Source organism: Lolium rigidum, chromosome 7 (assembly GCF_022539505.1).
Source record: "Lolium rigidum isolate FL_2022 chromosome 7, APGP_CSIRO_Lrig_0.1, whole genome shotgun sequence".
NCBI classification, from domain to species: domain Eukaryota; kingdom Viridiplantae; phylum Streptophyta; class Magnoliopsida; order Poales; family Poaceae; genus Lolium; species Lolium rigidum.
Window position 1 is genome coordinate 291425177 of NC_061514.1, and position 6759 is coordinate 291431935.

General features: G+C 47.3%; 1 long non-coding RNA gene across 1 annotated transcript; it reads right to left on the reverse strand.

The window, feature by feature from the left end:
- Positions 1-4910: 4910 nt before the first annotated feature.
- On the reverse strand, positions 4911-5603 carry LOC124669141. The gene is made up of 2 exons (XR_006992028.1): positions 5310-5603; positions 4911-5196 (listed from the first exon to the last, which is right to left on the reverse strand). It is a non-coding gene; the product is annotated as an uncharacterized LOC124669141 (long non-coding RNA).
- Positions 5604-6759: the final 1156 nt, after the last annotated feature.

Consider the following 6759-nt stretch of genomic DNA (forward strand, 5'->3'; position numbering starts at 1 on the left):
TACACACAATCAGATTCAGAAACATGCCTTGGGTAGCAACACAGGAAAACAAAAAAAAAGCAAAAATAAAGATAGCACCAAACCATGGCTTAATGTGAGGAAAATATTATGCTCCCTCCGTTGATTATTTTCCTAATGACTCGAACTTGACGAAACATATGTAGTCAGCCAGCAAATGACTCGAACCTGGCGAAACATATGTAGTCAGCGAAGCACTACAGCAAAACAATCGGCCAAGAACAATAACAGCAGATGCATGGCGTTAGGCTGTGGCTAGCATTGGCGGGAGTTGCTGGGCAGAGGCTGGCTGTGGAGGTAGTGGTAGGCGGATCTCTGGAACCAGAAATCTAACCAATGACGAAAATGCCCCGACATCGAGATGAGAAACACCAACAAACCTATAGCACCTGCAGTGAAGAAACATCGAAACAGTCCGCATCCTAACGTAACCCTAAAATCCGAACAAAACAACCAGATTGTTCTCTGAAAAAAACCTAAATCAGAACGAATTCAGTAGTGCGTGTATGGAGGAGAAGATGGAAACGGTTCTAACCTCCCGCCGCCATTGATGGGGACGAATGAAGCAGACGAGTAACGAGAATAGAGAAGAACCAGAACTAGGGGCGAGGAAGGGCGCGAGGGAGGGGCGGAGGAAGAATCGGAGCTAGGCGGAGACTCGAACGCTGGGGGCGGATGAACCGAACCAGGAAGAAAAGAAAAAAGCGAAGCAGAACCAGACACCAACATGGGCCGGCCCAAACAACGTGCGGGGGTGTGCGGCACGCCGTATACACCGACCTGGTCGGTGTATAGGATTCGCCGTCGCTCAGAGGTCACCAGGTTTTCCTTCCGAGATGCGGTGCCCGGCCGTCACGATGATTGGCATTGCGCGCAGTACGTCAAACTTTGGTGGAACATCTCCAAGCTAGACTTGCATGCACGACGATCATCGGAATCAGAATTTGCTTTTGGTGCCGTGCTGGATTTCTAGGTAGCGGCTGCTAGACGGACTGACGGTGGCAAGGCATGGAAGCCGTGCTTGTCCGTGTGCACCAATGTCACGTGTCTGTAAGGGCATCTCCAGTGGCGACCATCTAAATGATTCTGTTTGTATTTTGTTTCTATCCTATTTGTAATGAAATTTCTAAAATCATATTCCAAATAGAAGGATGCAATTCTTTTGAAAAGCATCTAAGCTAGTATTCAGATCCATTGGATAGTTGAAGTTCAAAATAGTCATTTTGAACCAAAATACATGATAGAGACTTGAAAACCTGATCATAAAATCAACAGAGTTCTCATAAATCTAAAACTTACCTTTTGTAAAAAAATCAGATTTCGAAACACTAGTGGAGAAGAGGCCTTTGGTCCCAAGCAAATAACCCAGTGCAGAACCAAACCGGGACCATTGGGGGCATTAGGCCCGGTTCGTTTTGCCCAGGGCGGCCCCACTGGTTCAGAGCCTGTCCTGTAGTGGGCTTTGGACCCGGTTTGTAATACAAACCGGGCCTAAAGGGTCGCCGGCAGGGCGCGGCAGGCGTGTCGAGGCGCGGGAACCCTTTAGTCCCGGTTTGTAATACAAACCGGGTCCAAAGGCCCCACCTCTGGACCCGGTTTGTATTACAAACCGGGACAAAGTCCCCAATCCGGCTATATGATCTTGCCTCTGCCCAAATGTGAGCCACACTTGGCCATTTTTTCACTTTCTTCACAAGAGGGGTGTATTGCTCTCCTCTCTTCTTCACATGCACAAGAGGTGTTCGATGAAATGCTTAAGAGGATTTGCCACTTGAGTTTACACAAATCAAGCCACACTTAACTTGCTTTTTTTCTTCATCGAGGTTAACAACTTTATCCTTTTCATCTGTAATTGATAAAATGTAATGGTTTTTGATATAATGTTAATTATATCATGCAGATGAATCGGCAATGGATGTACATTGACCGACGGTTTGACGAGTTCACTTCGGGCCTGGAGAATTTCATTGCCGTGGCTGAGGCAAACAAACATGGTGGCTTCATGTATTGTCCATGTGTCGACTGCAAGAATATCGTAAATTACGCTCACTCGAGTGTCATTCACAGACCACCTTACGCGGGCAGGTTTCATGCCTGGCTACTATTGTTGGACCAAGCACGGAGAAAGAGGGGTTATGATGGAAGAGAATGAAGAAGAGGAAGAGGATGATGACGGTTATCCCAATTTCCACGAATACGATGATACTGCGAGAAGGCAATGAAGACAATGAAGTAGAAGATCAAGAGGCACCGGATGAGCCTGCTGATGATGATCTTGGTCGGGCCATTGCTGATGCAAGGAGAGAATGTGAGACCGAAAAGGAAAGGTTGGCCTTCGACAAGATGATAGAAGATCACAACAAATTGTTATACCCAACTTGCGAAGATGGCCATAAAAAGCTAGGCGAGCACACTGGAATTGTTGCAATGGAAGGCGAGAGAACGGTGTCACCGACTCGGGATTTGGAAAGTTGTCGACAATAATTAAGAGGAAGCTTCCAAGGGGTAACGAATTGCCCGCCGATACGTACGAAGCGAAGAAGATTGTCCGCCCTCTAGGATTAGATGTGCAAAAGATACATGCATGCATTAATGATCGCGTCCTCTACCGCGGTGAGTACGAGAATTTGGATGCATGTCCGGTGTGCTACTTGCATTGCGGTATAAGATCGGACGAGATGACCCTGGTGATGTTGAGGGAGAGCGCCCCGGGAAGAGGGTTCCTGCCAAGGTTATGTGGTATGCTCCTATAATACCACGGCTGAAACGCTTGTTCGAAATAAAGAGCATGCTAGGTTGTTGCGATGGCACAAAGAAGACCGTAAGAAAGACGAGATGTTGAGGCACCTGGCTGATGGCTCCCAATGGAGAAAAATCGATAGAGAGTTCCCAAACTTTGCACGGGATGCAAGGAACTTAAGGTTTGGTCTAAGTACGGATGGCATGAATCCTTTTGGAGAGCGAGCTGCAGCCATAGCACCTGGCCTGTGTCTCTTTGTATATATAACCGTCCTCCTTGGTTGTGCATGAAGCGGAAGTTCATTATGATGCCAGTGCTCATACAAGGCCCGAAGCAACCCGGGAACGACATTGATGTGTACCGAAGCCATTAGTCGAAGAACTTCTACAGCTGTGGTCCCTAGCAGGTGTACGTGTGTGGGACGAGCACAAGCAGGAGGAATTTGACCTAAGAGCGTTGCTTTTCGTAACCATCAATGACTGGCCTGCTCTTGGTAACATTTCAGGACAGTCAAACAAGGGATACAATGCATGCACGCACTGTTTACATGAGCTCGAAGGTGATTATTTGGAAAAAGGTCAGAAGGTCGTGTACCTGGGGCATCGTCGATTTCTTAGGATTACCCATCTCGTAAGAGAGAAAGGCAAGCATTACAGCGGTGAGGCTGATCACCGGAGGAAGCCTCCCCATCGTGATGGTGTTGATATATTTGGTATGGTCAAGGATCTAGATGTAATATTTGGAAAGGGTCCTGGCGGACGGTCTGTTCCGAATGACGATGCCGGACACGCGCCCATGTGGAAGAAGAAAGCTATATTTTGGGATCTATCCTATTGGAAAGTCTTAGAGGTCCGCTCTTCAATCGATGTGATGCACGTGACGAAGAATCTTTGCGTGAACCTGCTAGGCTTTCTGGGCGTGTACGGGAAGACAAAAGATACACCAGAAGCATGGGAGGACCGAGCAACGTTGGAAAGACCCCAAAAATCTGCATGAGAGAGTTAAAGGACGTCATTTATCCAGCTACGCTCTTACAAAAGCGAGAGAAGGAAATATTTTTGAATGTCCGAGAAGTATCAAGGTCCCGTCCGGCTTCTCCTCCAATATAAAGGGAATAATAAATATGGAGAAGAAAACATTCCAGAACACGAAGTCTCATGACTGTCACGTGATAATGACACGAGTTGCTTCCGATTGCATTGAGGGGGCTTCTACCGGAAAATGTTCGACTGCCCATTGTGAAGCTATGTGCATTCCTCAATGCAATTTCTCAGAAGGTAATAAATCCAGAAATTCTACCGAGGTTGCAGAATGATGTGGTCCAATGTCTGGTTAGTTTTGAGCTGGTGTTCCCACCATCCTTCTTCAATATTATGACACATATCTCCTCGTTCACCTGGTCGATGAGATTTCCATTCTCGGTCCTGTATTTCTACACAATATGTTCCCCTTCGAGAGGTTCATGGGAGTCTTAAAGAAATATGTTCATAACCGTGCTAGGCCAGAAGGAAGCATCTCCAAGGGCTATGAAATAGAGGAGGTCATTGAATTCTGTGTTGACTTTATTCCTGACCTTAAGCCGATTGGTGTTCCTGAATCGCGGCATGAAGGGAGACTAAGTGGAAAAGGCACGCTAGGAAGGAAATCAATGATATGTATGGACGGAATTTCTTTGACTCAAGCACACTACACGGTTCTACAAAGTTCCACCTTGGTGGCTCCGTATATCGGTGACCACAAGAACTTTCTACGCTCCCGAACCCGGGCAGTCGAACGATTGGATTAGACGTGAACACATGTCGACTTTCGGCGGTTGGTTGCAAAAACATCTCCTGAATAACGAAGATATTGAAGATCAGCTGTACCAAAAGAAGCCTGGTGACCGGGTGTATACGTGAGCACGCATCCAGGAAGTGACATGTGTCTAACGGCGTCCGTTTCCGTTTGTCCTTTATTTTATTGCCGGGCGACTACAGTGCGTCGTGGATGGAGCGAGCCGCCCTCGGAATTCTTGGCCAACGATTTCTTTCTCTCTCACCAATTTACATAGGAGCTTAACAAGAGAAAACAAATCTCCAGCGCTAATTATCTTTGTTTTGCGAATCAAATTTTCAGCGCTAATTATGTAAACGCTCAATACTCCAACGAGAAATCAGCTAGTAACTAAAGCTGATTAGTAGTATCTCCTGTAGCCATTTAGTACATAAAAGAATGACAAACAAGTTGTACTATAGTACTAGACATATGAAGAAATCAAATTTGTTCTACAAAACAAATAATAACAAATGACTCCATGATATGAGCTGATACAGTTGAATCCGCACAAGTTTCTCGCTGGCAGAGGGTGGTAGCTGGGTGCCAATCCACACAAGTTTGCTTGCGGCTGCCTACATGATCTTCCACGCCAGGATTTCTTCTTCCCCGAACTCCGATCTGATCTGAAAACCAAGAAGAGAAAAAGCGAATCAAACCAAAAAAGAACTAATCTCTGCTTACACTTCAAAGGAATACAGAAACAGAACAACCGGTGGCTAATCATGAAAAAAATTACCTGATGAAAGAGCACACGGCCGAGCGCAGGAGCGGGATAGCTACCGAGGTGGAAAAGGGCAAGGCGGGCTGCCGGCAAGCATCGATGTTGGTCTGCTGGCGAGCGTCGATGATGTCTGCTTCGCCTCTCGTTCCTTGCGCCGTGCTACCCCACCACATGGTTGAAGAACTGCAGATCCGCCCCCGCGCTATTGCTTGCTGCTGATTTGGCCATCTGATTTGGAGAAACAAGAAGGAGAGGACCGCGACCCGGCTTTACCTGGACGAAATCGAACGGAATCGAACCAGGCCACAGAGCCTGCGACGGGATCAGGGGCGTGGCCTGTGACGGCCAAAGTCGCGGCAACGTAGGGGATCAGGGGCGTGGCCTGCGACGGCCAAAGTCGCGGCAACGTAGGGGAGGCGGCATGCTGCGTTAGATTTTGGAGAAGGCGGAATGCCGCAGTCGACTTTGGGGAAGGCGGGGCAGGGCGGGGCCGCGGGGCAGCGGCGCGATTGCTCGTGCAGGCATGCTGCTGTAGGCCGGCGTGCTCCTCGATCTTCCAGCTCGCGGCGGAGCTTCCCGCGGTAAGAGAGGCGAGATTTTGTGGTGGAGAGCTGAAGATAAGGTGAAAGTGGGTGCGAGTGGGGTTGCTGGTCCGCAATGGAAAAAGGAATCAGTTCACGGAACCGTTAAATCACCGTCTTTTGATAGGCTGAATCCAACGGTGATGGACCAGATCCAACGGTGATGACCGCGTGCTCACGTATACACCCGGTCACCAAATCCACTCTCCTCAGCTGTACTTGCTGGCCCAGACACCATCTTCGACTGTAGTGACTTTCCAAGGGTACGAGATAAATGGGAATACATTTTACACGATCGCCCAAGATAAAAAGGGCACCAACCAAAACGATGGTGTCCGATTTGATGCAATAATGAATGAAGGCCCAAATGACACATATTATGGTTACATAGAGGATATATGGGAACTTGACTATGGACCTTCTTTTAAGGTCCCTTTGTTTAGGTGCAAATGGGTCAACAAAACAGAGGCGGGGTTCAGGTAGACAAGTTGTATGGAATGACAACAGTGGATCTCAACAATCTTGGGTATAGAGACGAACCATTCGTCCTAGCCAAGGATGTGGCCCAGGTTTTCTATGTGAAGGACATGTCTACCAAACCAAGAAAAAGAAAACATAAGGAAACAAATACATCAAACGATGAGCCAAAGCGCCACATAGTTCTTTCAGGAAAAAGAAACATCGTGGGAGTGGAGGACAAGACAGACATGTCAGAAGATTATAATAAGTTTGATGAAATTCCACTCTTCAGAGTGAACATTGATCCAAGCATCAAGTTAAATGATGAAGATGCTCCATGGTTAAGGCTGAAGAAGATTAAATGATGAAGATGCTCCATCATCAAGTTAATTGTAGAATGTTCATGGCACAAATGAGTATCTCAA